The sequence below is a fragment of the Taeniopygia guttata genome, chromosome 8 (assembly GCF_048771995.1).
Source record: "Taeniopygia guttata chromosome 8, bTaeGut7.mat, whole genome shotgun sequence".
In the NCBI taxonomy this organism is placed as follows: domain Eukaryota; kingdom Metazoa; phylum Chordata; class Aves; order Passeriformes; family Estrildidae; genus Taeniopygia; species Taeniopygia guttata.
Window position 1 is genome coordinate 12180363 of NC_133033.1, and position 20260 is coordinate 12200622.

A 20260-nucleotide genomic window follows, 5' to 3' on the forward strand; every position below is an offset into this window, starting at 1 on the left:
TTTGGAATGTCACTGTGACAAAATATATCTTGTCTGACTAGAAAGTTTTGAGGCTGGGACTTTGGTAGTTACCTGATGGGAAAACGTCAGTCTGCTCTTGGGAATTATCTCTCGATCTGGCAACAGTTTTTTCTAAACTTTTTAGGAACTATTTTCTCACCACCATTTTCCAGCCTCATGATCCCTGCTGGCTGGAGTTCAGTGGGTAAAACTCTACTCAGACCAGGGAGGTGTGAAGCATGTAGAAATAGCACGTAGGTGTCTGGTTGGCACAAAGTACTTCTGGAGCACCTTGGCAAACAGAAAGGAAGCTCCAGAAACCGGATGTTAATTTCTGATGAACTGCAGAATAATGAACAAAGGGTCCAGGTGTAGGAAGACTTTTTTCCTCCTGTTTGACTTTGTGATGGGGGGAGGACTTCAAGGGTATGAGAGGAAGAGACTAGGAATTTGTTTGTTTTCTTAAGTTTTCCCATAATCTGATGCATGGAGTCACAGAGGAACAAAAATCAGATGACCTGAGGACAGCTTTGATCTGCACATCCTGTCCTGTAGCTTGTGCTGGCATGTATTATAAGCTCAGCTGGTCTGTACTAACTTACAAATTCTGCTGCTAAACTTCAGTGGAATAATAGGGGATGAAAACCTATAGTGCAGAAAACAAATGTTATTGCTCTGTGTCTTATTACTTCCCAAAGTCAAGCTAAAAGATTTTAACAGTAAGCAACAGAGCAAGAAGTTACAACCTAAGATTCAGGCCTTAAGAGCTGGAAACACATTTTTACCACTCAGAGATGTATATTTCAATTTTGTCTTTCAACCAGCATTCTGCAAGAGATGTCCAGATAGACTGGTTGGAGAGCAATTTCATAACCCCAGTGGTAGTAAATTTATAGTAAAAGCCTAATTCCTTTTCTGATTCAAGGTCTAAAGATACAGGGAAAATTGTGGATGACTCAGAAAAATACCCCATAATCTTACTATTGGGAGATGAATGCTTCTTCTTTTTGCTAAAAAGGCACGTGATAACACCTCTTCACTAGCCAACGATTCAAACTTGCAAGGGGGACTATGCCAAGCACATCAGGCTGTTTCCATCTGGAGCAGGGCTGCTGACCAGCTCGCTCTCTCACGAGCGCGGTGGGTGACACCCGAGGCAGGGCACGGCTCCAGCTGGGAAGGGTTTGCACTGGGGGTGAGGAGGGAGCACATAAAGAAGAAGGATGAGGAAGAACAGAGCAAGGACAGCAGAAGGTAGGCTAGGTCAAGAGCAACTCGGTGATAAAAGGAGCTTCGATCAGATTTAGAAGGCAATAGGGAGACAGTGAAGAAGAGGGATTTAGGAATATCTTAATGAGATCTCAATACTGGGAGCAGTGGATTACTTTTGCATTACACTGCTTTAAAAACTGGCTAATGTGAGTGTCATTTAGAGGCTGAAGACAGCAAGGTCACAATAGGAATGGATGTGGAGAAGGATGGACTTGACAAAGATTTTATGGGGAGAATGAGGAGGAAAGAAGAGATTTCTGAGACATTTTGGAGATTAAACCAGAAGGATTTACTGATAATATCTATTGGCATACAGGGACAGGAGTTAAACAAGTGGAGATGAGCAAGTGAACACATGAAAAGGAGACACTTTCAAATTTGTGCTGTCAAAAATTTCAAGAAATACTGAGAAAAAAAAAATTGAGGTGTGACAAAACTGAAGTATTGATAGGTACCTGTCTTTATAGGCAGTGAGGAGGGACATGCACAAATGTGCATATTCCCGAAAGAGTGGAGAATATGTCTAAGCTAAATAAAATGGCTACAAGAATATGGAATGCCAGTGCTGCAGAATCCATCATTAAGAAACATTAAAAATAAATGGTTTGTGGAAATATTTCAAAAGTCAGTCTTTCCATTCTTATCCATGGAGAGCAAAGCCCCAATTCTATACTTAACTGTATTGCTCATTTTATAAATGGGCTCATTTATCTTTGCAAGACTGAGTTGGGAAGGCATAAGTAAATGAATGTACACAGGCTAAAATGCTTGACTTCAAACCACACATTTCTGATTACTGATCACTGTGATTATAACAACTTACATGAGATTTTAGAATTCTCAAGCTGTTGTTTTTTGCCTGTGAACTGATGGGAAGACATCAGCCTGCTTTTATAAATTATTGGGTACTTTCCAAGCTTTGTATCACCAAAAAACCTATTTATTCATAGTTATTTTAAAGGTAATTGGGATGCTGATTGTGCAGACAATGCTGTGAAAATAACATGCACAGCTGATAGCTTTCTAGAGCTCAATCTTATGTAGCTTTCAAAAGATAAATATAGATAAATACAGAGTACTGCTTTCATTCCAGAAACTGCCTATAGTGCCAACAAAGGAGGAAAAACCGAACAGAGCTAGTATTAGGTGTGTTTTTTAAATGAACAGAAGCATGATCTGCTGTATTAAAGATATTTTTTGGTGTGATCAAATTTGGACTACTAGCTGAATATATAAGAAAGAATCTCACCAAGCTCGCAGTTTGAGAGGGTGTATCAGATTGAGAGGTCCTGAATTCCCTGGGTAGGGTTTATAAATCTTCAGCCTCCTTGGTGTCGAGTTCTGTGTATTTTCAGCACCCTCAAATGCCAGTATCTAACCCATCATGGTATAATCCACCCTGTATGTGCAGAACAGCCAAAGGCATATGCATGCAACAAAAACATTTATCTTTATCACATAAGTACACATATGTATCAGTTACTGAATTGGGATAATAAATATTTAATACCACAATAAAACTTATTATAATTATGATAATGATCTTTCCTTTCTGTCTTTGCTTTTTTTTTTGACAAATGACTGTTGAGTCACCAAGTTTCTTGCCAAAAAGAAAATATGATGTAAACCAGACAGATGCATTGGATTAAGTTTTTTCTCTGATGCTTGCTGTGTATTTTTTAATATCAAATTTATTTATTGGTTTCAAATCAAATCCTATCATTTCAAAAATTTAGATGGTCTTTATGATACTTCAGAAATGTTTCATTTATCCTTGTCGCTAGGAAAATTATAGGGTTTTTTTCTTCTAGCCACTGAAATCTGGATACAATGGAAAATGTACTTAAATGTCAGATCAAAATAACGAATTTCCATTATTGGTTAAAATTATTTTCAAATAAAAAAATCCATGGAAAGTATTTTTCAAACACAGGCTACTCAATCATAGGGCAGCCTATCTCAGAGGGCTCTATCTCAAAAGTAGTGTCAGCATCTGTTTTATAACTGTCTCACCTCACCTTCCTGTCTGAGTGCTTTACAAATCCTTATCATTTTATGTGCAAACATCATATTCCATCTGAGCATACAAGGCTGAATAGATCTCTTGGGATGATGTAACTCGAGGCAATTCTGAAGCAATAAACACACAAACTCACATAAACATATGCATGCACACATCCTCCTAAATCTGCGTAGCTATGTCCATCTGAAGGAAATGGCACATTTCAGTGCTCAGAGCCAGTTCCTTTCTTCTCTTTGTTTTACCTCGGATGAAGTCATGAAATAAGGGAATTTAAAGTGAATGCAATGTTTCTAAAAGCCAGATTAACTGCCCTGAAATTGGGCTCTGTTTCTGCATCTGTTATAATACAGCAGAGATGTACAGATTGAGTATAAAGTTCCCCACAGCTAAAAGGGATAAAGTAATTCGGTCTCCATGTCTGTTTGTGTTCTCCTGGTCATGCTACAGTGAAATTGTAACAATAGTCTCATTTCTGCAGGAGAAACAGAGTGAACTCCATGAATAATGACACCAATGAAATGCCAGACTACCAGTTTCTTTTAATACACTCATTTTATACCAGCAGAAGCAAAGGGCTCTTACAGTGCAGGGCTAACATCTGAACCACCAGACAACGAGACTGGGTCCTACAGACCCACGATTACATCTTTGTGTTTTTTACATGGGAGAAGAGCTCTGGCACTTCTCCTTTGCCTGCCACAGAGACCGAGACTGGCAGTCCCTGTCCTGACCTGGGCAGGTGCTCACCTTCCCAATGCTCCAGTCAATCTCTCAGCAGAGCAATACCCCACAAAAGCCATCTTGAATATTTTCTCCTCAGGTAACACTCTTAAAACTGGTTAATTTATGACATAGTTTTGTTGTCTTATCAATTAACTTCAATGTCTATTAAGAATGACTTAAGGAAGGACATTGGGATTTGGCCCTGCATTCCCAGGAACCTTGATGTTCCGTGGGGTGTATCTTGCAGAAATGCAGGTCAAAGGGATCAGAGGAGGTGGCGTGTCCAGCTAAATAGGTCTGCAGGGATGGACAGAACTGTGGTCAGAATGAGGTTACACAATACTAGAACAGAAGATGCTCTTTTCCATCCTCTCAGTCCCTGACAATTACAGATGTCCTGGATAACAGTTCACAGAAGTTCTGGCTCTCTGCTGCTGCTGTGTTCTGCCTCACTTCTCACAGTCCTGCCAGGGCCAGAGCTTTCTTCCCCCTGCCCTCTTTGCTTCCTTACCACTCCTTCATCCTTTCTCCCAGTGACTCCTCAAGAATTTGTGCATTTCCTATCTGACAAGTCTCGCAGAAGGAAAAATATTTGAGAACCATGACAGGAAACAAAATAATACTCAGAAGAGGAAAATAATGAATGGTCATTTAGGACCGAGAGTGGAAAGTTCATCGTATGAACTGCCAAGAGTGCTTTAAGTCAAACCCAAACATCTGCATTGCAAACAACAATCATATAATCTGACTTCTTGCATTATCCCTTCTTGGGCAGAAAGTACTCTATGGTGCATGGGCCAATAAAACAATTATTCTGCGATATTCCTTCTCTGTGATATCATCTCCTTCCTTTAAGGTTTCAGGAACATGAGAATTTGCTGGGAAGTTTTAATGTTTGGAGAAAAGTTGGCTGTAGCACATGGAGTGTAAGTGAAGCCCCTCCATTCAATGACAGCAAGGATAATGCTTTGAGACAGAGCATGGACAGGAGGGGCAGGTCCTCAGGCAACCCTGCTATTATCCAATTTCTCTTCTACCACACCAGTCACTTGGTAAACTCTGTTATTCACATGCACTGACTCCAGAAAGGGCTTTTCCTGGACCCTGGTACTACAAAGCAGAGAGTTCGTAGCTCTAAGGACTAGGACTAGAACTAAGGAAAAGTTCAGACATTTTTGTTTGGACCAGTGACTTAAAGCCATATTCTCCCTCACTCATGCTAAACGTGGGTCATGTTTCTCTGGAGTTGGGGCATAGTGGCTGAGTGCTGGCGAGTTCTGTTGGAACAGTTGAAAATGAAAATCTGAAGGATGCTGAAGTAGTTAGCATCCTTATATAAGCCTATAAACTCATTACTAAAACTTTATGTCTGTTCTCTCGTGCTAGACCTTGGATTGTGGCATGTCTTGAAGAAACTTAAAATAGGTCCCTGACAGAATTGCATATTGTGTATGGCTCTGGTGCTCTTGACACTCTCTTGACTTTGAAAGTAAACTTGCAAGTTTAACTTGCATCCTTCCAACTTCTTCTCACGTGTACTGGCCATTTCACCTGGAATTGTTTCACCTGATTTTGTCCTTTCAGAGTTGCCTTTTAACTTAAATTAATGTAATTTTATCCCCAAAAAGAGAAATTAATTACAAATCAATAAATCTAGTGATTATTGTTTCCCAGCTTGGACTCCTTCTTACAGATCTAGGAGTCACTATTTCTATCTTACTTTATCCCTGGTCATGGCTGGAGTAGGACTGAAGAGTTATTTCTGCTCTGGATTTACCCTCCCCCCTGGTTTATAGCACTTTTCCTTTCTCTCTGCTGCTGGATAGTTCATCCATCCTAACCCAAAGGTTAGGGCTAATTCACACCCCATCAACATGAACAAGCAATTTAAATGATTTCTTGCAGCGTTCATTATCTTGTACCTGTCTGCAGTGAGCTTCATCTGGTATCTTGTTAGTCAGTCACTCAGGTTTTATTAGCTCCTCCTGAAATTCCTTACTTTGCTCCTTGGTTTATATTAACTTAAATAATTTTGTATTGTCAGCAAATTTCAGCACCTTGTTATTCATTCCATTTCCCATATCATTAAATATGAGTGGTGAGCAAATAGTGGAGAAAATTATTCATGAATATTCATTTACAGTTAAAAGCAAATCCCATTTTCACAGCATTCGTGACCAGCCCTTGTTCACTTTCTGCAAACAGCTGAGTGCTGAAGATTTACTAGTGTAAATGCATGCAGAAGATTCATTTTATTCCCATATACAAATAATCTCTTCAAAAATTTCCACCTGCATATTTCTAGACAAAATTCACATTTTGGGAATAGAGGAGATATCTCTAGAAAGGGGACAGAATTCCATAATCCAAGAGTGTATTTGAAATACCTATTCCTTTCTCATGCAGAGACAATCTGACACAAGACGAGAGAGGAGAGAGCTGCTTTTCTGACATTCCCATTCAACATCTGCACCAGCGCTCACCAACGCCAAGCAGAGACCTGCAGCCTTCTGTTGCCATCTGCGTGGGCTCCTGACTATTTCCAGCTACTCTGGCTTATGGATTGGCTATTCCATGCATCCTGGCATTCTGCTCCAGTCCTGTCTGGTAGGACATCACCCTGCCAGCATTGGCCCTGCCCGGCCCTGGTCAGCTGAGCCATTCACAGCTGCTGCCCACGGCCCTGCCCTGCTCTGCAGCTGCACACCCAGACCCACACCAAGCTTTGGGCACCTCGTGAGCCCCTGGCCACCTTTGCATTTCCAGAAGCCTTCCTCACCCATACAGCAGAGGTTGCACTGCTTACACCAAGCACAGCTCCTCTTTAAACACAACCTGGTGCATTTCTGAAACAACATAATGAGATGTGTCATAAGTAAAGACCATAAAAGAATGAGCTATTTTTATAATAGCAGTTAAGAACCCACCCAGTCTGTTAGAAATTCTGTTATGAGTTGCACAGCAGTGCTAACCTAGATGAAGGTTATCTTTTGAATCCATGTAGATGCTGAAAAGAGAGAGAAGCAAGTCTTGTGAATGAGGCAGACAATCTGCAATACTGACACAGTACATGAGAAACATCATTTGACTAAAATTGATGTGTCTTCCAAAAGGCAAGAAGAGGTTGAGTGGAGGTGGCTGGTGAAGAGTTTAATTTGATTGCCACCATACTTTATTCCTCATTTTTTAAAAATTGTATCAATACTGTTAAGTGTGCATATAAGGAAAAGAACCCCTTAGGATGCTTCAGTAAATTCAAATCTATGCTCCACATTTAGCTCCACATGAACACAATGTCACACACACATACTCATAGTGGACAATTTGGCCTTTTGGGTGATTGGCCAAAATTGTTTTAAGGTCTGCTCCATGCATTAGTATAATGACAAAAACAGGACAGAATGGTTTGCAGAACTTAAAAAGCAGCAAGAAATATGTGTTTGCCTCAGTCATAGGTAGTTCTGTCTGTGAACACCCAGGTGTGGCAGGCATTTCCTGAATAAACTCCTGCCTGCAAGCTAAATTTAGTGGAAATTTTGCTCATGCATAGCTATAGGACTTGTTCTTTAAAAGAACTGGAATACAATAAATCTGTTCATGAACTCCTTTCACTAGTACATCAAAGTCTCCACTTACTAGATCAGATGTTTTCAGATTAAATATTTAAAACATTTTCAAAACACACTGCTGCTGTATGTATGTGGCCCAGTCAGTGCTGATTATACCATATGATACAGCTTTTTTCATAAGATTGCAGGAAAGGAGACGTGCAGATAGTCATATGCAACTTCCTGCACAGAAATGCCTGTATTTAAAGTGGAAAAAGAAAGGAAATTAAAATGAGATTCCATTGTTTAGATGAAAAAGTGCAAAGGTTCATGACTAAATTAATGTAATTTTGACTTTGACCTTTAGACAGAGCATTTAAGAGCTTTCCAATAATGACATCATATTTACTTGGTGCTCATACCTTAGTTTGCAGTTTAATTACTTAAAGAATAAACCAACTGCAGATGTATAGTATATGCATTATATAGTAGATATGCTATAACCCTTACACTTATCACAGTTGCTTTAATTAATTCAAGTGATAATATGCTGGATTTCAGCTCACAAAGTCCTTCCCTCTAGCCTCACAGCCATGATCCTAGAAACATCTGGGTGAAAATGTGGATGCTTGTGAGAAATTCCAGTGTGTTTCAGGGAACTACAGGGACGTAGAAGATGAATGTATACATTTGCTAGTCTGTGTTTCACATTGTTTGTCAATCTTCATTTTAAAAAATTCTCCCCTAGGTATCTTTAATTTCCTTTTATTTCAATATTTTTGAAGCCTCCCCATCAAGAAGAGGGTTTCCTTGGAGATTTTGAGATTTCGAGTTTACTGAAGTCATGGGAACTATTCTACTTTATGCAAGCTGGGGATTTAGTCTGATAGTCTCATTTTAGTGAATACAGAGCAGATTGAATTTATCCAAACTTAAGAAAGCCACCTGAATAAGTTTTTGTTTAGCAATTCTGTTGCATCTCCTCTGTATTTACAGTGCAATTTAGCAGGCTGAAATTAATTTTTCCTCTCTGATTATGTTTTCTACAGACACTGGAAAGGTTGATGAGTACAACATAGTTTTAAATGATGTGCCTTATTCATGCTTTTTTCTTTATGTTCCATTACTGTAGGGTTTGAGTGGAACCATATGATTATAGTCTTAGGCTGTCATGCAAATGGACTAATTTTGTTCCATTTCCCATTCCCCTCACTGTCCTTGTCAATTCAATGGATATATCTTTCTCTGTGTTCTGTTCCTCATAGACTTGCAGGGCTGTCATCAGGGTGGATTAATCTACTGCCTGTGTTATCACAAAATTCTCTGTCCTAACAATGACTTATCACCAAATTTAAAGCTTGATATACTTTATATTCAATCTGTAGACTTAGTCTTGCAACAAAAATTGTAATGAGAGCTAAAAATGGTACAAAAATAATCCATTCTTATCGCAGTCTTTGAATAGTAATTTCATGGATTTCCTTGAATACAGTATTTTACTGAACAACAGCAAGAGAGATCATGGCAGAATAACATACTTGAAATTTCAATTTTAAATGTCACTTAAATTAAGCTTCCAAATTGTTTAATTAAGTGACCATAGCTCTATTAGTGGTTATTGTCAGCACAATCTCTGTGCAAGCAGTTCCTTTGATAAAAGCCAGGGTGTGGACAAACTATTACTCAGCAGCATATAAAAACACCACTAAAAACAATTATAATGGTGGGACTGGTCTACATTACAAGAAAAAACGCTTTAAGCATTTCTTTATAATATGTATTTATCTATGTGCTCAAGATACTAGATGAAATAATAATTTTTTAAAAATTATTTTTCCCTCTGATATAAGGTATGAAAGGCTGAAAGAAACTGACTTAAGCTACTCTGCATAAAAATAATGCCTTCTAAACTTTAAGCTATCTTGTTATTTTTTTACTGTATTAGTTTTGTCTGCATGGGAATTTTAGAATGAGGCAAAGAAGTCTGTCCTAGATTACGTTAAATGGAAGAAGGAGCTTCCATTCCACTTGTTTACAGAAATTCCTAGGTTAACCATTTCATTTACAGGTTCTGTTTTTTTTTACTTCATAGTTGGCAATTTTGGCAAGGAGCCCAGTACAAACTTTTGCGTGTCAGCTTTGTGATTTTTCTCACTGTGCTTTATGGGTTGCCTCCTACAGCTGGCAGGAGGCCTGAGACTGGCTGGGTTAAACTGCCGTGATGCTTTTCCCATAACTCAGCTGTGTTTTGCCAGCTTCATTTCTACACTGCCATGAGAGCAGCCTGGAAGACACACTGCTCACTTCCAGCAGTCTTCAATATGGGCAGGATAATGCCTTGTATTGGCACTCATGCAGTCAGATGGATTTACCCATGTAGCTTTGGAGGAGCAACATTATGATTTCAGAAGAAAGAAATCTGGAGAATGAAGTAAAAAGCAGTGTGTAGTTTGTTGTGTTTTTGGTAGTTTTGGTTTTGGAATTTTTGTTTTAGTTTGTGTTTTTTTATTTGTTTTGTTTTATTTTTCTTTGGAGGCCTCCCTCTGCAAGTGCATTCAGAAAGTGCAACACTGCTGCTTTCCTTGGCGAGCTGTCAATGTCTGGTAGGATGAATTTCTGGGAGGAAAAGCACTGCTGAAGAATTTTATGCCAGAGAAAATGATGATCCTACTAAGATTTTTGGTGCTCATTTGAAGGTACATCCACATGAAAACCTTTTTCTCTGTGTAATTTAATACCCTTCATGCCTAAAATACTGAAGAAGTAAAAGCTTAAAAAGCAGCAGCAACAAGCAGGGATCGTACTGGGTATTATGGACGTCCCCTACAGACATTAAGGACATTTGGCTAGGTCTGTAATATACTGTGCTTCCCTGGGTGGGAAATGATTGCCTCAGAAATGGAAGAAGACCTGGATAATTCACAAGATAAAACCTGTCTTGAAATGAGCATGCTAAAACAGACTGTCTGTTTTGCCATGAGCTGTCCTTTATCACACCCGCTCCCACACATCTTGCTCTGCACCCACAGTATAAAGAATGTATTAAAATTATTACAATTTTTAAAGAAGTGCTCCTGCTTCGAACATTAGCCTATCAATACAGCATTTCTGATCCAGTGCTCTCTGCACTATAGCACTGTACACAGCTCAGTCTTGGGAACCACATTCCAGCCCTGACTTTTACAAATTCCACAACACATACACAGAAATGGTGTGCATGAAGAGCTCTTTGTCTGCAAGTCATATAGTTTATGAGCACTGTTAACAGTCTCCTCCTGGTAAGATTTCAGCATTTATGTAGAAATGTTGTTTTTCTCTCGTTATGGTAGCATGGGAATTTGTCACCTTTTCTTGGGTTCCTGTTTGGCTTCAACAATTTTTGAGAAACTTTCCAGTGTGTTGTTAAGAACACTGGAAGTGTGCAGTGATAGAACATCTTGCCAAAGTGATCTCAGTTTTCCAGGAAAACAGGGAGGTATTGGGTGCACTGACTGAGGCTTGGTCCTCTCTTGTCTTCAGTCACTACCACAGTATATTTTTCCTTTGACTTGGCACAGGGAGTAGGAGCAGGAATTACCATCTCAGTTTTATTTATTCCAACAACATCTTGTAGACATTTGCTTTTGTGACACCATTCCAGATGGGACTGAGCATGCAGCGATTTGAGTCCCAGAGCTCTACAGATGTCCAGATGGAAGACTAGAGTGCAGAGCAATCAGTGAGTAATTGGGTAAGCGATAGACCTGCTGCAAAGCAGCATTACCTCACCCTTAAGGAGGATTAATTACAAAAGACCTATGATGCCAATTAATTCTCTTTAAAAAGTTGTGTGTGGATTCAAGGCACTTTAAGTCAAAGAAGTTGTAGTTAATTCAACATAATATGCCTACATAAATAAGCAAGTGTTGAAAGATATTAAGCACTTTATATAGCACACTAGCAAAAGTATCTGATTTTTTTTTTTTTTTTGTAAACGTATTCTGGAAACAGTAATAAACTGATCCCCCTGTCACCAGAGGTGGTCTTCCTAAAGCACAGTGTAACCTCTAGGTTTTGTCTCACACACAGCACCCAGTGCTGCATACTGAACATGAAGTTTGATCCCAAAGTGCTGATAAAATACAGCTGATTTCTCAGCTTAGGCTGACAAGATTTGTTCATGCTTAAAAAAATAATGCCTCAAGTGACAAGCCCTCAAGATTTCAAAGGAACCCTGAGAGAGTTTTGTTCAATCAGAAGGTAACAGAGATGCTCTTTCTGACACATTGCTGCAGTCTCAATGGAATAAGATAGACACCAAGGAGGCGGAAATACTACTGATCAGGTTAACATGAAAACATTTTTGCAAGCACTAATTGGAATGCAAATCTTTGTACCATAAAAAAACCTGAGCTACGAATAGAGCATTGGAGTTTAATTGATTAAATCTGTCAGTTTCTAAAAAAGCCAGAGATACGCCCTCTGATATACTTGACTCCCAACAGTTTTATTAATAGCTATATGGTGCTTCAGCTTCCACAGAGATGCAGGTATAAAACACTGTATATTTTTACACTTAAGCAGATTTCCTATGAAAGGCACACAGCAGAGTGGGACTCACAAGGTGAGCAGGAACGTGCCTGTCAGTGGGGCTGGCTCTGCTGGCACAGCTGAGCTGCCCAGGCTGCAGAGCAGCAGGACTGAGGCTGACAGCCGCTGAAGTGCAGGGACATACAGAGATTTGCCATTGCTCCATTAAAGAAATGACAATAAATTGTAACAAACATAGGTTGTAAAATACCAAGAAATCAAAGAGAAAGAATAAGAGGAAAAAAAATAAAGTCTGGCTAATTGCTGTTTAAATTTCATCAATATTTTTCCAAATTTCTGCTCTAAGAAGTTAACAAATCTATGAATCCTGCACTGAGAGATGTGCTTCCCTTTAGATAAGTATGACAGAGTGTATGGGTTTATGTGTGTGAGGTGGGTATCAGCCCCTCTGCTTATCAGTATGCTCAAGCTTAATGCTTAACATGACAACTTCCCCCACAGCTGCTTTCTCATTATAACTCAAGTAGGTTAGTTTCAAAATTATATATCCAGTAAGTCACTCTACAGATGTTCAGTGTCACCCTGTGAATCCTCTGCCTTATTCCCTCAATGTGAATTATATTTTTCTCAAATTCTGGACCAACATTTATCAGAACATATACATGAACTTTTCAAAATTACTGTAATTAATTGAGAGTCTGTAAATTCCTTACCTATCCAAGGGCAAGTATAAAACCCTAAAATTAAATGCCATTAAAAATTATGGTATAAATTAAAGCCAAACTAGAATGTTTTTGTTAATCTTCCATCCTGCCCCCAAACTTTAAAAAATAAAAAAATCTTCATGATCCTGTGATCCAAAGTAACAATACCCATGTATACAACAAAAGGTCTGAAACATTTCCAAACCACCTGAGTCAGAATGAGAAAGCATGAACTACCTGAAAACATAAGATAGCGGTTTAAAAATTAAAATGGTAAAGAAAAAAGACCTTCAAGTGGAAAAATCCTTTCAATTTGGAATACTGGAATATCAAGATATTGAATCAGAGCAAAGCACTTTGACTTCTATTTCAGTTTTTATTAAATTTCCATCAATCTCTTCTTGACCCAAACAATTCAGAAAAATTGAAATGGAGCCAAGGAAAAATTCATTGCCACCCAATCAGTGTTTTCCAACAAATTTGACCTATCCCTACTTTCTCTTGGTACTTGGCAAGAAGATTATTTATGAATTTTTCAACTTTATTTTTATGCTTTTCTATAGAAAAAAATAAACATGACTGGGGAAGGGGTTCCAGCATAAATATATTTGACAGCTCATGGAGAGATAACTTGCTGCTTTTAATCCTGCTGGCTAATAGCAGCATAAATTTACCCTGCGCAGTGTCCTCCTTCTAAGGTATTTAGACATATTGAATGGGAGTGAGTGACTTGTTGCACTTGTGCAGGTGCATTGGGGCTGGCTGGTGTGCAGCAGCACAGCAGCAAAGCCCAGAGCCGTGCTGGGGCTGTGGGGGATGAGGAAGGCTCCAGCCAAGGTTTCATGGCCACGGCAACTGCAGCGAGTGACATTTGGAGTGGCCACACTCCCAAGAGCCCATCATGGACCTCACCCAAAAAGGAGAAGGAGTCCTCAGGAGGGGGAGGGCAGGGGACACGGCTGTCATCTGTCCTTGCAGGGCAATGCCTGCTCGGAGCAGCAGACACAGGACATGCAAATCTCTTTTCCCATGCAGAGGAACTGGGCCTGAGACCTGTAGAGTGTGGCTTTGTTCAAAATGTCCTAGCAGCCAGTTTTAGGGTTCAGGGCATTTCAGTGGAGGAGCAGAGATCACAAATAAAGCCCTTTAATTAACACTGTACAGTATGTTCCCTATACATACTGTCTCTATTTCAAGTGGTAGATTTATACAGCAATGGTTGGAAATGAGCAGATTTACTGCAAATACCACCATAAATAAACTTCCCTGAACCAACATTGCTAATGCAAACAAATGATTATGTCTGTTGTCTGAAATGCAGCAAAAAGCAAAATTGTGGCAGGTGTGACACCTGATAGCTAAATTGAAATTTATAGAATGCATATGGCAGAACTTCGTTTTTCTTTTTCATTTAGTGATCAAAAACTAGATGACAGACAGTGCAAAATGAAAACAGATGAAATGAATTTCCGAATGGATCCTGCCAAGTTTCATTTTCTCCACGAGTTCTTGGAAAGCCCAGAACCTATTCCCATGTGCACAGCCAGAATTTGCAGATTCTGCTCTTTACCTCTTCATCTTGCCATCTGACAGTTTGCCAAGTCCTGTGTGCTACAGAATGATTGTGAAGAGAGGTCTGTTTATTATGGTACCAAGATCATTCTGTCAGACTTGATAGCCTAATTTTTATATGGAGTATAAATAAAATATAATAATATATAAATATATGTGTATACACGCACACATTAATTATAAAAGTTTTCAAAGTCATAGTCATTATAATGTTTCCTCTGATGAAAGTAGAAGACTGGATAATAAACGAAGTGTAATGGAAATTTGATACGAGTTTCTAAATGTGGGCTGAGGTAAAAGGTGAACATAAGCAACAGATCCTTTTACTCATCCGATATGAAAAAAGGTTCTCTGTGGAATAAGTTTCAGACAGGCATGGAGAATTTATTTTTAATCAGCTTTAAAATACAGTCTATAATAAGCATGCCCTTAGGCAGTTATACTGTGCATGCCATCATAAAAAGAAGAAGAAAAAAAAAAAAGAAAAAAATCTTACAATGAGGCTTAAGAAAAATGGTCAACTGTATGCTAGATTTTTTAATCTATGATTGTCTTTGCCCCTGCTGAGGATTCCTATATCACCTTTTCATCAGGAGAGTTTGGCAAAGCCACTCAGCGGATGCTGTATGTTGAGAGCCAGAAAAATCAATATAGGGAATATGAAGGCAATTTTTAAAAGCTAATGTGTGAAACATTAAAAATCCATGCAGTATAAACCATGTATAATCTTAGCAACTCCCTGGCTCAAATGGATCAAACAGCAGAAATTGTGGTATATTGCACACTAAAGTGAAATAACCTTTAAGGCTGAAGATTGATTCTTTTGGGAAAGTATTTACAATATGGTATATTAAGCACTTAGGATAGAAATAACATGCCTTCTCATAACAGGGATATACACTTCTGAAAGAAAACAACTGGACAATGATCTCATGAGCTAAAGGAAAGGATCCAAGCTTACAGGGGAAAAGCTCAACATTTATGCCTTTTCATAAGAAAATTATTGGATAGTTTTCATTTCAGAGCATAACATCATTCAATTACAGCTTTTAATTAGGACATATTAGTTGCAAATTTATGTAGTGTTTTCTTGGAGACAACTGTCATATGCACTGAAATTATTTTGGCTAAACCTTTATAAACCACTTAAGCACCTAATGAGGTCCAGTGCTAGAAGAAAAAATTGCCTTTGGCAGAGTTTCCATGTATCAAAGATATCCCACTAAAATCGAAGTGATTGTTCTGGGGAAAAAATTGTGCAAAACACCAAAGCATGCTACAGTCTAACCCAAAGAGATGAGAGATGGGGAGTATTTCTGTCTTGGCTGGGTAGCTGGAAACATGAAGAACAGAGAGATGAGGGGACATGCCAAGGTTATGTAGAAAGCCTTTGTCAAGGCAGGATCTACATATACATCTTGAGAGTCCTAGAGGGCACAATATTGTCTCATTTTGAATCAAAGTACTCCTTCTAATTCAGTGCAATCTTCCAAAACAATTATAGCCTACAGCATATGCACAGTATCATTGAAAAAAATTAGCATGTGTTTTGTATAAAATTCCCAGCACAATTATCTTCCTAGCACACTAGTACGAAATCAAGAGTAAGAGGTAGGTAAAAGAAAATAGCAATGCTCAGAAAACATTGAGAAATGGAAAAATTGGAAAAGCTCCACCAGACCCCAAACAGAGAGCTGAAGCAGACATTCTTACCTTCAACCCTACTTGTCCCTGTACTGGTTGACCAGATTAAAAGGGCAAAGGAATCAAAACGTGTGCCTAATTGGAACTTGTCTCAGTTTCTGTGTAAATACCTATACAATGTCTCCAAAGAGATGTACTTTTCTACTTTGCCATAGGAATAATATATTCCATGGCTCCTTAATTATTTCATTGAGACCTATGGAAGTCCCTTATTAAAACTTTTGCTGTGATGCAAATTCACACTTTTTATTATTTAACAATTTTGTATTGTGAGTTTTGTATTTGAAGAATTTTAACTGGAACATTAAAAACCTTCCTCAGAACAGAAGTATATTAAGTACAGAACACATTTGCATACGGCTTCTTAAGAGAGAGGATGTGATTAAAAATGCCCCTACAACATCTAAAATACCTGCTAGCAGTCAATAACTGAAGGAAAAAAACTGAAAGAAAAAATTCTTCAAAATATAATCAAGTCCTATGCTGTAATATTAAAGAAAAATAACAGAATTTTCAAAAATGTCCAGGGGAAAGAAAAACAAAAGAGTGAGTAAGATTTTTGAATAACAGAGAAGGAGAAACAATCACCAAGGACTGAGGCATGGTAAAACTACTTTGTAAACACTTCTCTTCATACTTATAATGGGAATTAACCAGAAGCAAAAATGTATTGCGTACAAACCCCAAAAAACAAAGGCAAAAATGTAAAACTGATCTTCAGTGAAGGGAATGTAAACATGTACTTAAGTTAACCATAGAATACTTCAGGATCTGAAGGGTTTTGCTGCTTGGGGACAAGCAACTAGCAGAGATGATAGCAGGGGGCATCTGTCTGATTTTGTAGATCAGGCTCCACCACCCAAATATTAAACAAAATGTAGTGCTCAAGTTTAAACAGAGAGGAAAGAATGAGTGACCAGGATATGTAAACTTTTAACCTGGCTTTTGTTCCAGGTGAAGAACCTGAAAAGATCACAGAGGAATTAATTTATGAGAACTGATGGAGCGGAAAGCATCTCAGCGGAATCAGTTTGCTGAACTCAGGCTAACATCACCGATCGACTTTTTCCACATACTGAACTGGGCAAAAAAGGATGAGGTAAAATTAATCTGGACTGCAGCAAGATGTTTTGATCTAGTTGCAATCAGAGGAGCCACTGAGATAATGGAGATGAATTGCTGGCTCAAGATGATGATATGGTGGGTGGTGATTAGTTTTCAGATAGAGTATTATCAGGCTGAGTCATGGTTCAGCTCAGCCAGCACTGTACTACATAATCTCTAGTGATTTTAAGGCAGTGATTAATTTGGTCTTGGCCAAATCTATTGTTGGAATTTGGAGCAGCAATAAATATTTTCTTAGAGTTACTGTTATATACATTAAAAGCATCTGAGGGGGACTCAGTATTGATGGAGCAGCAGTTATGAGCTCTTATGTCAAGGAATGGAAGAGATAGTGAGTCACAATTTATAAAACAATTTTTAAGTGTTACTTAGAAAATTATTACAAATATAGTGATAGGGGAAAAGTAGTGAGTAAAGAAGGGGAAGAATACACATAAAATGGCCATTGAAAAGCCAGTTTTCTCCTGGAATGAATACAGGGGGACATAAACTATGCTTATTGCATAGTAATGTGTATTCAGCTCGAGCTGAGTACAAAGGACCACCAAGCAGAAGCAGTTTCTCACCGCTTCCAGGAGTGTGACAGGCTGTGTGTGGTACTGAGTGGAGAATTCAGGTCAGCAGCATTTCCAATTCGGAGAGAAGCTTCAAAGCAATTCTAAATGGCCCAAATTACATTTAGAATACCACAAAATAAGCATTTTATGTCCAGTGGATTTTTTGTAAATGACATCACAAAGGGAAAAGTCGTTCCTGAAATGGAAATTTAACATGAAATGCAGATTTCTCCAGCCAAAATGCCATTGAGCCTCTGTCTCCACAAGAGTCTTACAAAGGCTCTACTTTCCCTGCCATCAGCACCATTCCACATAGCCCTATTCTTTGTCCTCCACTTTAATGCCCAGGCTAAGATTTAGAGAAATACATTACTTTGGAGATTGAAATAATTAATTTGCACTTGGAGAGGGGGAACATTCTATTTTTACTTCTGCACTGAGCCTCAGCTGCTTCTTCTCAGGTAGTGAACAGCCTTTGGACTCTTTGTCTTACTATTTCCCATGCTGGTCACCATTCTGGTGCTCAGGATTCTGGTGGAAGGACAGATAACAGCTCGTAAGAGAACTGGTCACCTTATGAATGCTCTGTACCAGCCCTACTTTCTTACAACTGGATTGGTTTGACGGGGGAAGAAAGACTTCAAACCCAGAAATGCTGGCAGTAGCAAAGCTGTGCTGATTTGCCTAAGTATGTTCATTCAGAAATCAGTCATTCCAGTTCCAGTCAAGATCTGCTAGGATTGGAATAACAGTCTTTGTTGTTCAATGTTTTCTTGATTTTTCCTTTATACATACAAAATTTTGTATTCCCATACCTCTAACAGGATGTGTTTTTACTTTTTCCTGGCTCCTCTTCCTGGCAGGAAACTGGAGCAGCCTCTCTGAATTTAATGTAGAAAGAGATGAGTCAAGGCAGTGACTTTGGACAATATTTTGCCATTATTTATTTCACAGAATTTTCTTCTCAACAGTAGTTACTATTTCCAGAGTATTTCCCCTGCATTTTTAGTACTTATTCTCCAGGAAAATGAAGAAAAATAATAACTTTTTTGGGGGGGTGTCAGCCATCCTGCCAAAAAAGACAAAGAAACCAAGTTGGCTTTATTTTAGCAAGTTAACCATATGCCTTATATCAGTGGGAGATGTGCCCCAATGAGAGGAAATAATCACCCCTGATTTTATGGAGATCTATGCCAGGCTGTGGGCTTGGCTTCTGGTCTGCACACACAACATTTATTGATGCTTACAGGTTTGTTGGAATTATTCCTCTATGCTTGTGCTGAAAGAGAGCAAAGCAGATGGAAAAACGAGAAATATTGGTTTAGCCTTACTTCCACAGAAGGGACTTATATCATAGCATACCATAATATAAATGCAATAATATAAGCCCAATATTACAAGATTGTGGTCCAAACACAGTGGTGTTCACATATCTTGATACAGTTTAAAGAGAAGCTTCTCCTTTTCCTACCCATTGGAATATCGAGCACAAAGCTTCTGACCCATAAACATTTGTGCACAGGTTCAATTTTTAGTACTAATAGCAATAAAACCTTTCCACTGGCCTCATCACATATTTAAAGTTGAGTATAAGACCTAAGCACTCACAGGGACAGAAATATGAGTCAGGGTTTACACTGAGAGAATTGAGGTCCAGAGGGATGCAACTGCCAGGAAGTGACTATATATCAGAAGAAAAATTGAATTCAGACCTCTGAGGTCCAACTAAATCACAAGAGCACATTTCCTCTATTTAATCATTAGATAAAAAGTGAGGTTAAAGAAAAACTTCAATTTGTATAGAAATATTTTTTCCTCCATTTTGGGACCAGATTTCAAAAACAGTACCTTTATCAAAGTCAGAAGGGTGAGTGCCCACAGAAAGTGCCAGTGGGAGACTGTGATTTCCCATGTGGTTGTTGTTTTCTTTTTTTCTTCCCTAACAAGAATTCCTACAATAATCTTAAATATCTGTTGTTTCTATCTGAAGAAGACAACAGTTTAAAATATGCATACTCGTTTCTAGTGAGTTGAAAGCACAATGTAACTATGATTTCATTGCCGTATCTTTTGTTCTCTGGGTTTCTATTTCAAGGGTTTGATCAAAATTAATGTGGTCTCTCTACCCAATGGCATTTATTTTGGTTATAAGATTAGAAATGTAAATTTGCAATAAAAGAAGAAAATAGGAAGCTGTTTTTAATGAATATTTTACACATGACTAATTAACAGAATCCCCTACAGGAATTTGGAAGTAATAAGGAATTGACTGAAAATAAATTAAAAATTAATAAAGGGGTCTCCAAACAACTTTGTTTATGAGCATTACCAGTTGCATTCTTAGTTATGAATATTTCAAGCTGCTTTACTATTCAGGATGTTTTATTCTTGGAGTGTTCATAATTTTAGAGGTGATTAGGCAAAAAATGAAGAACAACACAAAACAGAATGTCTGGAAATGATAAAGCCTACCTGGGGAAAACTTGCTAATGCACAAATAAT